The following is a 19612-nucleotide window of genomic DNA, read 5'->3' on the forward strand; positions in this document are numbered from 1 at the left end:
TAATAACAACAACAACAAGAATTCTCTTCCAGTTAAATATTAGTCTCAAGATGTGTGTATATTGCGTTTTTGATGATTCTGCAGCTAAACGTTCTGCAGAACATGTCTCACTGTTAAAAAAAATGTTTTTCTCTTTGCCAAAAGTAGATTCATTTTTAGGTGAAAGTTTCAAGAAATATAATCATATACAAACAGTAAAAACATGTTGTAGTGATCAACTACAGTGTGGGGAAATTATTAGTATTTTATGATGATGCCCTTAAACATTAATCTGACAAGGAAAATCAGACACCATGTTAAAATATATAATGTATATATATATATATATATATATATATATATATATATATATATATATATATATATATATATATATATAATATTTGTAGAAGTTGCATAAAAATAAATATGGTTTTAGATAGAAATCTTCTGAATGCTGCAAAGGATTTTTACAATTTTTAAAAAAGTTTAAAAAAACAAACAAAACAAAAAAAAACACTCCTTCATGGACAACATGGACAAAAAAACAACAACCCTAGAATGTAAAAAGCTACAGAGTCACAGCAAAGATAGGACGCAGGGAGAAAAGTTCCTGGACCAGTCACTGCTTGTTCCACACAAGATTTTACAACGCGCTCTCAGACTAATGATAAGGAAAGTAAGAGACAAAGCAACAGTCACTGGAAAAGAGTTGCAGGATGACCTGAAAGCAGCAACAAGCAAATAACTGCACCACGATCATCTCAGTTCCTACAACACACACAAAACTCCTTTGATACGAAATAACCACTGAGCGCATTCAGACAAATCAGGATAATTTGCTAACAATATTCTCTGGTCAGACGAAACAACAGCTTGTAATGTTTGGAGAAAGAAGGGTTGCATGTATGATGGCAACATCGCCATACACCCACAGTGATGTGTCATGATAAGGGAAACGGGAAAGGGAAATCTTTAAACAATACTGGAGGATAACACGTCACAGAGGGATACATGAATGCAAAGATGTACCAAGACATGTTAGAGGAGAATCTAATCTCATGGGTCAAGAAACTGAATTTGACAGAATTTTTACATGGCCTAAATAATGTCCTGACTTAAAATGCATTGTGAGTGCATGAGGGGGACCCACACTTGAAGCACAATCCTGTATAAATCCTCCTGATTATGTCTTACTATGTACATCAGCTGTAGCTGGCAAGAGTTTTGTTTAAAAATTTTAAAAAAAATTTTTTTCACTATACAATTTTTAACATCATTGTTTAAGTTGAGCCCTTTCATGCCTTTCACAGTCAATTTAATGCTCTTTTTAAAATTTACATAGCAATTCTCAATGACTTGTAAGCATTACTGTACATTGTAGGTCTAGAGACTATTTGTCATTCTCAATCTTTAAAAACTTTCTACATAAAATAAAAATTACTCTGCATGACTGTGTATGGTAATAAAAAAAAATTATTATTGCATTGTAGGTCATTTTTTTTTTAGTTTGAAGGCCACCCTTTGACTGCAGAGGAATAACACAATAGTATCCAATATACACTACTGTGTAAAAGTGCTAGATGGCAAAAATATAAAAATAAATTTGTTCTTAGATATTTATTTTATTCATCCTGCAGCACTGTGAGTCCATCATCAGACCCAGACTTCAACCACAATCCTGCAAACAAGCTAATATCCTCTTACTAGAGACAGCTGGTGTATTGGCCAACAATTTTTTTTTTTACAAATACTAATGTCAGATTTGTTTTTACCATCAGATTTTAAAACATATCTTTGTGTACACTGAACCCTTTCATGTCTAGTATCCACACAGTCAATTTAGGGCTCTGTTTTTATGTTTTAAGAAGATTAGATATAAATCAACTCTAAATTCCAGATGTAGTTGATGTTTATTTGATTCATCCTGCAATAGTACCTCTGTAGAAATGAGCACATATTATAATGCTACAGAGATTAGGGTCATTAGATTGAAAAAGAAAAAAAAAACACCTAATAAATAAGCCACTTTTCAGATTTAATTAAAAAGTCAGTAAGGAATTACAGAAACAGAAGCATGTGGGAGCCTTCAGAAGAATCATATTATATTCTCCTCTTGATGCTTTTCACAATCTACCAGCTGCTTTCATTATTACTCTTTATAGTAAATCGAGAACGCTTGAAATATTTAGAAACCTTTTTTAGCTTTCTACACTGTGAAGACTTTTACACAGCTGGGAAGAGGCATTTTACTAATCTGCTGTGCAAAAGCTTTTTCTATTCATATTTTTTTTAAGACTTACTGCTTCTAGCTCAGCATGTGTCTGATAATGTGGGCATGTAGGTGTGTGCGTTTGTGTGTGTGTGTGTGTGTGTGTGCGTGTGTGTGTGCGTGTGTGTGTGTGCGTGTGAGAGAAAGAGTGACATTTGAAAACATTACACGCGTCCTCAAAGAGGCTGGGAATACATAGTGTTCGTTCTAAACCACAAGCTCAACCACTCTGCTGTCAACTGGTAGACAAGTAGGAGGACACATCAAATGTAAACACACCGTTAAAACAAACACTTTCGGGTCCCAACGCCGACCACAGAAACAGACAAATGTCACGCTGATCATGTTTTTTTTTTAGGGTAATATTTATTGCAACCAATTAGGTCCTTACATTACTCAACTCCAGTTATCACTGCTATCAGGGTTTCACATCAAATCATAATACATATCTATTGCTCAAATATACACTTACATAGATGTATGTATGAAAAAAAAAATAGATAGATGCAGCATAGGGATCCAAAAACATGGATACCTGAGATGACCTGGTCCTCAGTTTTGTTAGGTTGTAGAAATGTGGCTGATTGGCTCTTCCTTTAGTGACCTGTGTTTAAAAAAAAAAAAACACAGGTTAACATGAGCACTTTTGCACTGCAGCAGTCGTTATTACAGGAAATGTCAGGAAGGTCTGGCCTCAAGCTGTAGCACCTGTCTGCAGTCATTTCCCTTTGAGCTATAGGCATGGCTCTGTAATAGCAGGGCTGAGGTTTCACAGCCATAGGTGCTACTATCAAATGCCCAGGTTTCCTTTTCTTTTTTCCTTTTTCTTTCTCCTTCTTATCGATGAATGGGTGCTTGCTTTGGTCTATCGATTTTGTAGCCCAAAAATCTAAATTTTGAGCTACTCTAACGCATTTCATAGACTGTATTGCATTATACAAATACAATGCTGGAGGAGTAGTCTTATCTATTCTCTTCAGTGCACCAGATCCTACTCATTACAGGTGCTATTGTTTCATTGTTAACATTAGCCCCTAAAAACTAAAAGATTAGGTTACTCTAGAAATCCATTTAACTATGCAACAGATTTTCCACTACACACTTTTTGTAAGCCTACAGAAAAAAAAAGCGCGTCGTGTAGAAAGCCGTAATCCCACGTAAAAGTATTAGCTACACACTTTTAAGCTTCAAACACGATCTCATTTAACCCACACGTTCTTCAATTTGCATGATTCGGTTTTCTAGAGCCCCCCCTCCCCGGCACGTTCGTTCTCGTTTGTGATTTTAACCACATCTGTCTCTCTCTGCTGTGTTTCCCCTTTCCCACTAACTCATTAACACAAGATACATTTTCGGTTTATTGGCAACAATTTGTCTCAAAGCCCACATCCTGAAAACAGAAGCATGATAAACACTTCCAGTTTAACAGGAAAAGCATTTAGAAATGCAGACGTAAAATACGAGCCGTTCGACTTACGTGAGTAAGAAAGGATGGTAGAAGTGAGGATATGATCTCTATCATTTATTTATTTCTGGGAGGCTTAAAAACAATCTATATAGAAATATATAAATGGGCTGAAACAATACAGAAAATATACAGCAGCCAAAGAAACTTTATTTCAGTATGAAACTTGACACTGCATTTAAGACACTGCCCTGGATGTTTTAACATGGACAAATACAGAGGCGCTCAGACAAACACATACAAATCTTACTGTCCATGTGAGGACTCTCCATTGACATTATTATTAGTAAATTAATGCTGCCTCTAAATCTAACCCTAAGCCTCTAACCTCAGTAACCAAAAGGAAACATTTTGGTTCTTTCTTTTTTTTATTGAATAAAAGCTGCTGCAAAAAGCAGTTTTCCTCATAGATGCCAGCCAAATGTCAGAAATACACACACACACACACTGAACCCACTCATTCCCCCATTCAGTGTGAATCATTCTCTGTAATAACAAGCTTCAACTATCATGATAATTTTTGATTCCTGATGTAAAATGAGTTTATCTCCGGTCAGATTCAAGGCTTCAAATGCAATGTATCTCTCCTTAAAAACATAAAATAGTATGAAGTACAACATATAATCGTGTTTCACACAATCCTCTTGTTTAATCAAGAGATGTAAGACACACATGGCCAGTGAGGACACACACTTGAGCTCTAGTGCATTCCAGGTTTATTTAGGCTAAAATGAAAACTAAGATTGTTTCCTCTTCCTGGTTTTGATCGTGGTGAGTTGAATATAATTAGACAAGTGATTAAAAAAGTGATAAAAATCTTATTTTATGTTTAAAACCAGACACAAGTCCCTGGAGTGGAGTGGATGGTGAAATATAGGCGTGATGAAGCAGCTGTAACCTTTCAGCCTTCGTACTTCCTCTAGAGAGCTCACAAAACATCTAAATGCTTATTGCTAACCAGCATGATTAGAGCCCTGTGTCTCTAGTCACTGACACTCTTAAGCTTAAAGAGAGAACACTTTATGGAAATAGTAAAGGTAAATATATATATGTACACACAACACACACACACACACACACACACACACACACACACACACATGTACCATCCACTTTAATAGAAACACATGTAAACCTGCTTATTCATGCAGTTATCTAATCATGTGGCAGAAGCACAATGCATAAAATCATGCAGCTCCAGATCAAGAGCTTCAGTTAATGTTCACATCAAACAAAAAAAGTGTGATCTCTGTGAATTGAAGCATGGCATGTTTGTTGGTGCCAGATGTGGTGGTTTGAGCATATTCTCCCTGTGTCTCGTCTCAGGGTCTGGGGACTCCAGTTTTATCACCCAGGCCAAAGACTGTTTTAAACAGATTAGCATCTCTAAATTGTCTGTAATGTGTGAATGGGTGTGTGTGTGTGTGCGGGTGAGATTGTGCTCTGGTTGGTACCCCGTCCCCTGCCTGTGCCCTGAGGCCCCTGGGACAGACTCCAGGCTTCCTGCAACCCTGTTTAGGGTAAGTGATGCAGAAAATCGATAGGTGGTTTTAATGTTATGGCTGATCATGATGGTGTATGTTAGGCTCATTATTTGAATTAATTTGAATGTGTAAGGTTATATTTTGCCTGTTTATTAATGCCATTGTTTATTTCTGAACTAACAGGACACATTAGGGTGCTGAGGTTTGGATTACACCTGCTGAGTTCAAGTGACCAGTTAAACGGGGTAAAGTTTTGAGAATGGTGGAAAAGCAGTCTAACAATATTTAAAAATCACAAACCCAAAGTCCTGTTTTGCAGAGTTCTCCTTCATTATCTCTTTGAAAAGATGGCACTGGGGTCTTGCTCATCACTTGTTTCCTGTATATTATGATAATAAATGTGGTAAGAAACAGATGCAACAGAATCTAAAAATCTCATTGATGGAAAAGACAGGAGATCACACTAATCACCGGTTGCTGCTTCATCAGCCCACATTTTACATGCTTCTTGTTTAATATTTATGCTGTGGTCAGACGTTTAGCAAAATATGCTTTACATGAGCCTTTTTTTCTTTTTTTTTTGGAAACAGTATGAATAATCACCACCACTGCACACACGCTGACGTGAGTTTGAAAATCCATTACTTGAGTCAGCGTCAGATCTCGGTGATTAGTAAACACTTCCCCCATGGTGGTAGATAAAAGCAGGTCAACGAAGGGGAAAAAAATGATCTGTTTTAAGAGTGGGTGGAAGTATGATTTCTGTGAGTAGCAGAAAGTAATTAATCAGTTAGTTGAACTAATGGAAGAGAGAGAGAGAGAGAGAGAGAGTGAGAGAGAGAGAGTGAGAGAGAGAGAGAGAGAGAGAGAGAGAGAGAGAGAGACACTAAATAAAGCTCTAATACAATATAAGGAAATGTGTAGAGATTTAAGTCATGTTAAGTCAAAGTATGAACGAAATTTGCCACTATTACTGTTTGAGTTATTCAGAGAAACACAATATTGTTTCCTAATGACTAGGACTTTTCTCACTACTGTGTAAATTACAGAATATCACCGGCTAATTTTGACTGAATAGCAGACTGCAAAATCCCTTTTTAATCAAGCTCAATGAAATCCATTCTTGTATCAAAAAGATTTTATTTTGTCTGTCTGTCTGTCTGCTCGGAGTTTGTGTGTTCAACTCAAATCTTAAATCTTACACAGACTTTACATGCGTGTCCTTTTTAACAGCCTCAAACGGACAAATAGTGACAGTGTTAAAAATATAGCACCTTCGAATGGTAAACAACACAGATATTAGCCTCCCACTTCCTGTTTAAGGTTGTGTTCCAACTAACAACAGACTCAAAGATAGAAATGAACTTTTTTTTTTCAAAGCTGCACAAGATCTTCCATTCAAAGTCATGAAATGTTCCCAAAAAGGTGTGTTGAATTAGTAAGAATACAACAATACAAGAAATGTCTTGTCTTAGATTTCCCTGGATTGTTTAACAATTCAATAAAATTGGACTTCTATAGGAATATAAGCTACACTGGTAGTAATACTGGTAATATAATCTACAGGAAATGGTACATCATTAGATTGATTTTAAGACAAGTTCAGACCTGCAAATTTTAAATCTAGTAAAAGTATAAACTAATAATAATGCTAATATCAAGCTGAGAGTATATAAAATAAAAAAACAACAATAACTTACATGTAAAATACTCCAAGCAATCTACAACTAGCCCCGCATTCGAATCCAAGTGATAAATGACTATTAAATCATGTTAACATCACTTAAAACTGAGTCTCTGGGGAAAAAAAAAAAAAACTTCACAAACTCATGGATCTGCCCACACATTCATCTTTATCAAGACCTGCTACAGACAACACAGATATCAGATGTGTCACTATGCTGAGTATAAAACATCACTGGGTTACAAAATTAAAAAAATAAAACCAAACAAAAGAAAAAACTAAGAAGAAAAAATCTTACAGCTTCATTTGAATTTATGGGCCCAAGTGTGCAAATAATAGCAAAAAAAAATGTGTGGCCTGAAAAAACATTGCTTAGTGTTTCTCTCTCTCTCTCTCTCTCTCTCTCTCTCTCTTTCTCTCTCTCTCTCTCTCTCTCTCTCTCTCTCACACACACACACACACACACACTCTCACTTTGATGGGCATTTGTTAGAGCTGAAAAGGTTAAAGATTTTTCCTATGAAACTGAGTGGGTTGTGAAAGAACATGTTTGAGAGTCAAATTTCCCCCGAGTGTCTCTAATATCATCATAACCATCAGTTTCAAAATGACTTCAGGATTTATTTATATAAAAACAACTACAAGACACTTTACCTTTATCAATATATGTAAATGAAAAATTGAATAATTGAATAATCTTAACATTCCAAATGCTTTCATTACTTCCATCAACTCCTTAAAGTTCAGATCACTATTTTATCATTTCTTTCTCTCTGTCACAATATTCAATTTAGTTCTTTCTTGTTTGGTTTTGGGTTTTTTTTTTTTTAAAGCTGGTTAATTCTTACATTGAATGATGTTCATTTGGAAGTCTTTATCGACTTTTTTGAAATTTTGATTTATTGAAAATTGAGTCTTTTTTGTATGCTTCTGATGATGCGCCTTAAAGAAAAAGAGATAAAAGAAAAGAAATGAATTAATTTCCATGTCATGATATGAAACACACACACACACACAGATGTTTTTTTTTTTTTAAGTCTAAATTAGTCATTTGAAGGTGACAGCATGCAGAGGTGTGTTTGATGGCTCCGTGGTTAAGCGCAGACTCGCAGCGCTTAACTCTTTTGTTCTACGTAATCCTGCTTCATCAGGATTGCCACTAACAATAACCGTGGACTCACAGCAAAGTTCACACAACAAACTCTAATTAGGTCTTAAACAGAAGTTCAGACAATCCAGCTGTGCTTTGTGATCGAACACACAAGCTGGGAGGAAATGCAAGCAGACACCCTTTTCTTGTTATTTCATTCCAAACGCAGCTTTTTGAACGTGTCCACCTTCGTTTTCGTTTGGATCGTGATCGCACAATTTTATGCAACATGCACATATATAAAAATCCACCAACATCTGCTCTTGCAACTGACTTCTATCACTACATACTGTTAGGGAGGTTTGTTGCATTCTTGTTTTTGTTATTCTTGTCCCTCACAAAAGTGGGAGATGACTAAAAAAAGAGAATTAGTTAAAGAATTTCAAAGCGATACGAAGCCATGCTGGTGTTGGCACAATATGAGCGATTCGAATAATAAAACATCAAGTGAAATTCTGCGTTCTGTTTTTGACTGGCTGCTGATAACAAGTTACACCTACATTCAGTGACAATTAATACTGAAACTCTCACAGACAACAAAGATCAAATCTCCACGCATGTCATCTCATCTTACTCACAGCTTCACAAACCGTACAATTTAATCGAACATTTTTTAATGGTCATGCCTCACCTAACTAGTAACAGTCAATTTAAAATAATATATATATATATTTTTTTTTTAAATAAAAAAAAAAAGTGCTAAGGAGCTTCAGAGCTGGATTACTCTTTGGTGTAACTGTCTGGAAAAATGAACTAAATTGTGAAATGAGGTGTGAACTTAGAAAGTATGAAATGATGCAAATGAAACCTTTTAGAAAATTGTTTGAACTGATATTGCATTTGCTAAATTAAAAGTCTTTTGGTTTGTGTTGCTCGAATTAACTGTGAAGTTTAGGTTGACAGATTAAAGGTTTCAACGGGGGGGGGGGGGGCATTAAATGAAAAGTGTATCCATTGTAAATATAAAAGTGTGCAGCTTCTTATTCTTCTTTTTTTTTTAATGCAGGAGTGTTTTTGTGACTACCATTAACCTCTTACTGTTGTCTGTGCGCAAAGCAGCAAGCAGCACACACACCACAAGTAGGAGTACTGATACACTTGGTGAGATACAAAACACACACACACACACACACTTTGACAAATGTAGACATCCAGACAAAAAGGCTAAAAGGTGACTTTTAAAAAGCTTTAAGTGAAAGATACATATCATGATATGCAAGTGTTTTCATATATACAGTACGTGTGGGGGTTTTTTCTTCTTTTTCTATATAACAGAAAAGCACTCAGCAAATATTTTATAAAAAAATATACAAAATAGAATCTGAGATTTTTATGGTCATTATTTTAGTGTAAGAACAAACAGCACCGATCTTCAGGCAGCTGGTTGGGTTTTTTTTTTTTAAATTGTGTTGGAAACATACGCCCACCTCGTGGCTTTTGAGAGTCGACTGATGTTAAAGCAGCATGGTCAAAACAAAATGAGAAGTTTGTGATAAGCAATAAGCCACTTAAATAAGCCAAAAAAAAAAAAGAATAAAGAAACACCAACACAACAACAACAACAAAAAAAACAAGTCTGTAAACTTTAATCACAGAATTATACAGTGACTGGTAAATGAAGTGTCATTTGCTGAGTCAGATTAAATGTTTTTGTATTGTGTAGTTGTGTAGCTGTACAGTCATGTGCATGCAGTTTGGTAATCATACTAGACTTCTGTTCTAGCAGTCGGCAAATGCGTTTCTTATTTAAGTATTTGTCATGTACCAGTTTTCATTAACTGCAAACTGGTGAAAAAGGTTTCATGGTTTATGTGGAAATGCACTGAAATTAAGAATAAAAAATGAAACAAAAACGATAAACATCTCATTTCGACACATGACTGATCTCTACATGTTACCCACTGCGACCTGATAACAATACCTGCTACAAACAACCGACTGATGTTTAAGTTGAGGAAGAAAAAAAAAAACCCCTCATATATCAATTTAGTTTTTCTGGCCGTTGCACGTAACCTGTTAAGCTGCAGAGGCTCGAAGAATGTTTGTCTTAACACAAAGATGGTGAACTTAAACATAAGCCAAATTACGCCCGAAAAACAAAACTGAGAAGGCTTGTGGTTTTCTGAAAAAAGAAAAAAAAAGGTCATGCATATTATTCAGGGCAATATTTTCAGAAGGATTCAATATTTCTTATGTGGCATTTACACATCCTATGTTTCTGCTTGGCATCTCGGCATTCAAATTCAGCCCACGCTATCTCTTCCCTCACACACACACACACTCTCTCTCTCTCTCTCTTGCATTGCTCATCCTGAAACAGTATTTTAACTCTTCAAATTTTATCACGAGTCTGTCACTTCAATTTTTTTTAAAACCATTTAAATGTAGACACGGACACACGTCGTTTCTTTTTAAATACTGAAAAAGACGGTACACATGGAACCCCAAACAACGACTGGTTTGATCTACTGCAGCTGGGCATGCAAAAGGTTAAAGGTCACAGCTGTTGAATAAAGCCGCACTGCTCCAACCGTCTCTAAACTGACATTACCCAAACCTGACTGAGAATCTAAAACACGCTTAAATGAATAACACACCGTTCTGTTCTAAAATTAAGTTCGTGGCAATTTTTGAAGATTAACAAAGCCTGATGACTTATTGGAGGAAAAAAGGTAACGCATTAAAAACCTTTCAGACACTGACAGTTCTGTATTTCTCTCTGCGCTTGCCTACACGGCTGATATTTCAGCTATTCACATGCTTTAATGGTAAAAAAGTTTACCCTTCATGCAAAATGTCACATGTCACACATCACCCATTTTCACAATCTACTATTACAAATGTCTATTTAGGAACGCATGAGGAAGCTTAGGAAGCTTTTTTTCACAAGAACTTGTGAGATATTTCCAGATCATGACTTCAATAAGGTCCTTTGCTCAATTTCCTTATTCAAAGCAGAACAGCCAGGCCATCGATTAAATACAGTGCTTTGGAAGTCCACTAGAGTTTCACTTTTCCTCAGTGACGGTTTTCACAGATGTAATCTGCTCGCGTTGTCATTAATGTCACTCTCTTTTTCAGTTTTCATTCACAGACAATTTGGAATATCAGCCAGACTTACTAATATTACTGTTTATTCTGATCTGCTATTATTACTATAACCAAAAGAGAAAATGTCAGGTCCGGTCCAGAAATGCTAACTTTGTGTATTGTTTCTAACATCAGGCTCAAATTATTCCTATAAAACTACACTATAAACAAGTATCGGAAACAAGACTGAGGACACGATTTACAAAACGCTTCCACTTCCATTTTCTTTTTTCATTACATTGTGAATAAGAGCTTGATTCACATCATCATTCTTTTCTAATGGGGTTAGACATTATGGCACAATTGTTATTTTCTAATCGCTTCCCTTCACATGCTTGTTAGTCACACCGTTACCAAAGACTGCAAGATGAGAATAGATAAGAATTTTGAATTTCCTGTTTTTCTGTAAATTGACCAATTCCCAAATTCCCAAAATACACATACATCTTTTAAGAGATTTCAAACTCACTCATGCCTTGAGCACTGGACCCTATCAATAAAATAGCCATAGCTTTAACAGATTATCTTCTAATATTTATTTAATATACTGTAATTACATTATCTTTTGGAAATTTTCGTGAAGTACAAAAATAAATGATTACATATGCATAAATATATATATAAACCTTCTATTGGTTAGAATGCCACTGTTAGGTACTGCATGTTTTCTCTCTTTCTCTCTCTCTCTCTCTCACACACACACACACACACACTTCTAAAACAAACAAACAAAATCAATCACATAAAGAATATGATTCCTCCCTCATAAAGATATAATGTAGCATCAAGAAACAATTCAAAGATCAAGTAACAAACAATATAATTTGTTCTAATATAATCCAGACTTCCTCCATGCAGGAAACTTTAATCAAGCCGGATCTTGAAAAATGCAGAGTGTGTCATTTCCACCGAAAGCAGTAAGCACTACAGAGAATGAAAAGCTACTAATGCTACTGAGTAAATGTTATATGATGGAGAGAAAGAGAGATAAATCATGAACAGAAAGATAAGTGCAGTGAGAGAGTGGAAAGAGTGTCTACAACAGTTCATCCTTAATTCTTGTAATATTAAGGAGGCTATTTCTTAAAACCAGGTCGAGGTTAGCTGACATATAAACAGACAAACAGAGGAAAATATTCAACCTGTACGCCACAAAAAACAGAGAGAGATATCAATAGTCTGTCATATCAAAAGGCAAAAAGATTAACACCCAGCAAGCATTTGTAAATTATAGCCTTTAGTTCAGCTTTCTCTTCATGTAATCTAATGCCTGTTCACTCCCCTGTCTGTACACTAAATGCTACATTTCATTCCTAAACTTAAAGTCTGTCATCATAAACTGTACAGTAACTTTGTCACAAAGAAGTGAAGAATATATACTATGAATTTAACTTTTGCATGAATTCATTTTTTTTTACTGTGGAAAAGGTGTACACAGATCACACTAAATATAAGTCTTTATACTTATATTAGTGAGATGAAAACCAACAACAAAAAAATTTATTCAAATGTATGATTGAAATGTATTGTAATGATTGAAATGTATTCAAATGTATGATTGAAATATGTATAAAATTAGTTTAAGGGAAAAAAAAAGCCAAACAAAATAAAGGAATGTAGCTTGGGCATTTATGTCTTTCAGGTTTAATTCTGCTCTGAATAACCAACAAAAGTGAATCCAAGAAGTTATACAACACATAATCAGTGATATTTTATTCTATACTAAATACACAAAGCAGAATTTCAGTCTTTGAGAAATGCTATTTTTGTTTTTATTGTTTTAGATATAAGCTAAACCTTGCAGCCTTCCAGCATGGACTAGAGAAATGCTGTCTGCTAATATGTTGATCAAATTAAAATATTTATATCCATAAATATTCAACATTTTGCATATTATAATATGTGGGGGGGAAAAGTGGAAAATAATTATATATCATGTATTATATTAGATCCATTATATTTCTCCTGTCTTGTGTTAGCTTTCACATCAGTACACATGCTTCTGTGTGTGTTTGTTATATTAGTAAGCGAATTACTAATTAATTGGTGATCAGATATAAATACTTTAGGTTCATTTACACTGAAACAGCGCTGTGGAATTAAAAGAGATAAGACTCGCAGTGGTCTAACCGACTCAAATAACACACCGACAGTGTGTGTGTGTGTGTGTGTGGAAAAAAACTACTTTACACAACTTGACCTTTCTGTTTTCATCGCCTATATCTGACTGAGACTTTCAGCGTGTGGGTCATGTCGAGTAGTAAATATAGCTTATTAATTTAAACACTGTATACTCTATATAACCTTCCACCATACTACAAAGAAAACAAGCCTGTTGAAATAAGCCTGAGGTATTAGTTTTTAAAGAGCAGTCATGAACAGGATGATTATACACAAAAGTAAAGTTAATAGAAAGCTTGATTTAAGACATGCACAGTGTTAAATGTTGTATTTTAAAAGCTTAAGAAAAGACGGGACAAAATGGAAATCTTCATAATGTCGGGTTTGGTGTAGGTCGCTTTTATCCACCCTCGCATACACTTTATACATCAAATAAACGGGCACATTTAATGTGAACTAATATAGTAAATATTATAAATCACACTGCCAGCAATGATATATATGCACCACAAGTGTTTATCACGAATATACATGACTGGAAAATCACAGTAATGTAATTCACAGTAGTGTTTATGTAGCAAATGAGACAAAGTAATGTTTATGATGTATGGCTGACTAATATTATTATATGTTGACGATATTTCATAGCCCACATTCATATACACTTGTCTCGGACGTATGGTAGTAAATGCTATACATATGAACTTCCTCATTAAAACCTCTTAAATAGGATGATTTTATAGTGTACGGCAACCATTTTCCATGTAATGTAGGCTACTAAATGGTCTACGGTAAATAAATATCGATGGTCTAAATTCTAGCCACGTGTGATCAAAGTGTGTAACTGAATGAATGTTTTTAAATTATACTGTTAATGTATATAATGTGTTTTACACGTTCGACAAAACAACAACGCTGAAACATTTTTATTTATTTATCTGAAAGTAAACAATGATCTGACAGAGATTAGCTTTCATTTGCTAAAAATGAACTGCTTGGTAGGTATTAATCGGTATTTACCACTCACTGCCTAATTAACGCTACACTACAAATCTACAGCGCTATATTCATCACAGATACTCTATTATAATAAGAAAGTGCCCGTGTAATGTTTTACTGACAAATACTGTTAAATGAGAGGCTGTAAAAAAAAAACCCAAATGTTTTAATATGGGCTATTAACAAGGGCATTGGGGTATATAACATGGAGATAGTAATCTCTTTCCAAATTGCGTGACTTCTTGTAAAGAGAAAAAAACAAAACAAAACAAAACAAAAAACTCCAACGCCGTGTCTGTTGTCTCAGTGAACAAAACACATAGTATTCATTAGTTTAAAAACGCTGCCCCCTTCCGGTCTTTTAAAGTAGTGCAAGGGAACGTTCGAGCGATGTGCACATGCGAAAACAAAGCAGCCCTGAAACAGCCCTGAAACGGCGTTTACTCATCAGCCGTTTACTCATGAATGAATATTCCGTGTATATTTCTGACAGCTCTGACATTTTCTTGTCATAAAAAAATAGTGCTGAAATAAATCTATATTTAACAACATGACATGAGATTACAATCAGACAAAATAACACTCTATACTTTTGTAGTTGACAGCTGTATTGGCTTGCAGTGTAAAGTAGGTTACCAAACATATACTATAATCTGTTTTTGTGTGAAAAATGGTTTCTATTAAACCTTTACTAAATCCTAACCATTACTACGTTAAACTTACTATACATATATCATAGAATTGCCTTCCTTCAAAAGTGAGTTTAATTTAAGCTACTCTGAGCATAGTATAAATTCAATAACCATTTATTTAAATGTTAAAAAACAAACAAACTAAAAAAAAACCCCCACCAATTTAATTCAATCACATCAGTATCAGAGGTAAGATGAAGGAATAAAATTGTTCAGGGTGTATTTGAGCAAGAAAGAATTTTTTTACTTGTCTGTTTTTATTTCAATTTTAAAATACATTGCATATAATCAAAATAATCAGAAGCTAAAATTGAAAATGAATTAACTTTAGTAAAAACAAAAAAACCAGAAAAACAACCGGAACAATGTAATATGTTTGCGCTTTAAAATGTGGCACAATAATGTAGGAGTTTCATATTCTCTTACAAACCTCTTGAGTTTAGTCAGATGTGGTCAAATATAAAGCATCAGGTTTTTCAGTGCCAGAAACAGATTGTTAGTAACTGCTTTTATACGTGACAAAGCACAACAAAGCATCACCGCAGAAATCAAAGGGGATACATATCTGAAACAGAAATACTCCAGTCATTCTTAACTAAAAGATCACTTATTTAAGTAAAAGCAAACAGATCCACGGGTGGTTTGATCTCTAGTCACAAATTACTGGAAAAATAATATACAAAACAACTAGCATTAGACTAATTATTAGTTCAAAATTCCTTTACATAAAGTTTGCCAATAGAAGTCAATTAGTTTTCTATTAGACAGATAAAAAAATTTGCTGAGCATGGCTTGAATGGGAAAACAAAATAAAACAAGTGGCTTAAAATAAATATTTTGGCTAAATCATGTAGCAGTTACAAAAATAGCAACCTGTAATTATTCTGTTCAGTGAAGAGAAACATTTATATGCAGACCAGATCACAAGTATAAATGTTTTTAATGTAAAAAGAAAAAAAAAAGAAAAGAAAGAAAAAACCTTTCTAATTCTAAGATATTAGTATAATTTCTCAAAATGGAAAGGAATACACACAACCTCTAAGACACACAAGTTAGCACGTGTACCGAATAAAAAAGCACCTAGACCGATCAAGAAAGCACTGAACAACACTTTTCCTTTCACCTCCCGACCACCAGCCATCAGGTACCATCAATACCAGTGTGTCAGAGGTATTACAGACAACACAGATTACTAATTTTACCAGAATGTTTCTGTAATTCCACATATTGATCATCACTTCTAACACTTGAAAATAATAAGCTTTTGTTTTTAGCATTTGCAGCTTGCAGTTGAGCTGACTCAAAGCACAACCCCCGTTTTGGGCCTTGACCACCCACACCCACACAGTGCATCTGACTTATGCGTCAGCAACCTTGTTTGAACCTGGTGAGTTCTTCGAGAAAATTTGCTGATTCTTACCAACATTACAAAGAAACTGTCAGAAATGACTTATCACCTTCACAAACAAGAATTTGTTTAGTTCACTATGACCATAAATAAGACTGAAACTTGACTTAGATGATCAAACAGTCAATTTCTTAGTCATGTTACACCAGATCTGATACTGAGACTGATCTTTTACCTGTGACATTAACGTGACATTTCAAAATCGCTGCCTTATTTCATATTTACCAGAAATTTCAGCTCACAATCAAATCAGGGAGTAAATTTTTGTTTCCGTGAAATTACTCTGCGTGGCTTATTAGCTTGTTTGCCACACTAGATTATCATTTATATGACATAGAATTTATCGATGATTGTATTTACTAAACTAGTGTTATTGAAATAAATTAGATAAAAACTAAGAATATTTTTTTCTTACCTTACATTCATGACATATCCTCATAAAAATATAGATACATATAAAACTAAAAAAAATCTGCACAGAAGTTAAAAGTATTTACATATTCAATTATTTTAAACTATAACAGAATTGTAGAATTGTCCATTTCTGCAAATCCGAACTTAATAATTGATCTAGATTCAAACAAAACCTGAAAATAATAATAATAATCATAATCATAATAATAATAATAATCATAATAATAATAAACCAAATTGCTGGAAACAATTAGTGTTTTGATTAATGTTAAATACTCAAAAAATATATATAAAAAGGCATAATATAAAAGCGAGATACGAAAAGCAATATTTAGTGGTCAGTCACGGTTTCCATAAATGACGTGTCGCCTACGCGGTGGTCAAGATATACTCAGAAAATGACGTGGTGCCCGAATAAAATGTACACTTCAGCAAACGAGTCAATTTCTAAAGAGGCTGGTACAGCATGACTAAAAAAATTTGAATAAATATTTTCAGATCAAGAATACTTCTGGCATGGATCTGCTCTAATTGACACTGTACTGTGTGTAGAAGTATGTATAATGTCTTACCTTTTGGCACTAACTCCTGTGTGTCATAGTAATAGATCAAAATTTATTCTCTACTCTGAACTAACCCTATTATAGCTGTGAGTGTTGCCTTTGTAACAAATAAGTAGCTAAAGAATTCTTCAGTCTAAATTCTAGCTCAGTTTAAAGGAGTTATTAAGGGAGTTTTTTGCTGCTAGGTGCTGAGTCATCTGTGTCATGGCTGCCCACACACAGCCCCACGCAGCTCTGCTCAGTGCACCGTGAGCTCCCGGGCGAGCGGTTTTGCACAAATGTCTCAAACCTTCCTCGTTTACAGTAAACGGTACCAGTGTGGGGTATTTGCCTCCATGAAGGGGGTATTTGTTCTTAGTGACATCAACGAGTCACTGAAATATACACAAGAATTTGTGTAGAGTACAATAATTACTCAGATCCTCTAGAATGTCTGTTTTGTTGCCCTTCGTTTGTTTGACGACTGTACAAAGCGGAATAGATGAAACCAGCTAAAACAGATTTGAAACTGTGACTTTGAAAGGAAATAGCCAGTCTGCCACTGCACATAGTTCACCAAACCCCAAAATCTCACGTAAAAATAAACAAGAATTCAAATGAGTGAGACAGATTTAGTTGGCTTTCATGTTCAAATGAATCACCCAGCAGTTAACCCAACTCCTAATATTTAATCTTCATCCTGAATCCTAATGGATTTGCAATCATGAGGCCATGTTGAGTTTACATGAGATCACACAGCCCTCCCCATACAGCTAGTATCCTGAACTAAAGATAGCCTGGAGGCGGGACCTCCGTTTTTTCCCACAATGAGTAGAGGACAGATCAAGAGCTTCACTGGGAAAACCAAGAGGTCAGATGGGCTTCCTTTTACATCACACACTCAGCAAAAAGCAATAACACAATAACTTTTGTGAAAAAAATTAATGCTTTGGGATTTTCCTTATTTTCGATCAGTAAAAAAACGCATTTGTTTGCTATTACATCCTAGTTAATATTAGTCATGTAAGTAAAGTGGAAACTCTGCATTAAAAGATTGCATACAAATAATCTAAAGAAGCAGGATTTTGACTGTCTAAATAACTGCATGTCATTGCAACCGATCGTAATAGAGCCTATCCCGGGAGCACTGGGTAGGCACTGGGTGTCCATCACAGGGCACCATCAAGCACAGATATTCACAGATTGGCAATTTACTGTAGCCCTTTACTGTTCCCATCTGCATGTTTTTTGGGAAGTGGAAAGAAACCCAGACATGTAAAGAACTTGCAAACCTCTGCATAGACAGTAAACTCGAGTAAGCTCAGAGATCCTGGAGCCATGACTCAGCAACACTAACGACTGTGCCATCATGCCTCTGAGTGCAGAATATTTTTTAAATAGGCAACTTATTAAAAGTCTAACTTAAAAGACAACTCATTACAGATTGTCTAGGCATAAATTGATGCCCTACAGCTGCAAAAAAATATGATGAAATAGTGAAATCGTGTGCCAAAATTCCTGTAATCTGTGCATATATCACTGCTCTGCTGATACGGTTCATACTCTTTCGTACAATGCAATATGGCATTGTTTTGGCCCTCCTACTGCAAACTACAAGGTTCCAAAATACTTTCAGCAGCAAAAGCCTCACACTGACTCATTCATCACTCCACTGATCATTCAAAAAGTATTGATCATGTACTGACTTACCATTCTGTTCTTCATTCTCCTAGAAGCCATAAAGACTGTACTGAACAAACCTCCCAAAGAAGAAACAGCTCGTTTCCTCCCCCACATTCACACACACCCATCTCAAAGGACCAAAGGGATCCAGATGAGTCAAAAAAGCTAGAGTGGAAGGTTAACAGAATGGAACGCACACAAGGCGCTGACACACCAAACCACGGCTTCCTCTCCCCCACATGCCTCTCATAACTCCAGAGATGACTGGCCAAGTTCCCACAACAGTGCAGGGGAGGCCTGTGCGGACCTCTAACACCAAAGGAACACAAACTAACCCCTGGCCAAGATGTGTGTGGGCATGTGACTGTGTTTGTAAAAGAGAACGACTGAGTTAAATTCTTTTAACACTTCCTACACAACATCCCAGAGAACTGGGAACCTATCTTGGGCTTCCTAGAATATTGGAGGACAGAAAAAAAGGCTTGTTTGTTTTAGAAGAAAGGTCATAAAAAGGCACAGGCATCGGATATGACGTAGCATAGCTTTTCAAGTTGGAGTTTGTGGAAGCATGGGAAAAAGAAGATCCTCCTACACAACCATGGCACAAGCATATACGCTCTTTTTCTTTG

General features: G+C 35.3%; 1 long non-coding RNA gene across 1 annotated transcript in view; it reads right to left on the minus strand.

Annotated features, from left to right (window-relative positions):
• Positions 1–19612, minus strand: part of LOC131350968 (uncharacterized) — a 46506-nt gene that overhangs the window by 11816 nt on the left and 15078 nt on the right. The window contains exon 2 of the long non-coding RNA XR_009204324.1: positions 2724–2855. This is a non-coding gene — a long non-coding RNA (uncharacterized LOC131350968). The remainder of the gene's footprint in view (positions 1–2723; positions 2856–19612) is intronic.

Source organism: Hemibagrus wyckioides, linkage group LG03 (genome assembly GCF_019097595.1).
Source record: "Hemibagrus wyckioides isolate EC202008001 linkage group LG03, SWU_Hwy_1.0, whole genome shotgun sequence".
Classification (NCBI taxonomy): domain Eukaryota; kingdom Metazoa; phylum Chordata; class Actinopteri; order Siluriformes; family Bagridae; genus Hemibagrus; species Hemibagrus wyckioides.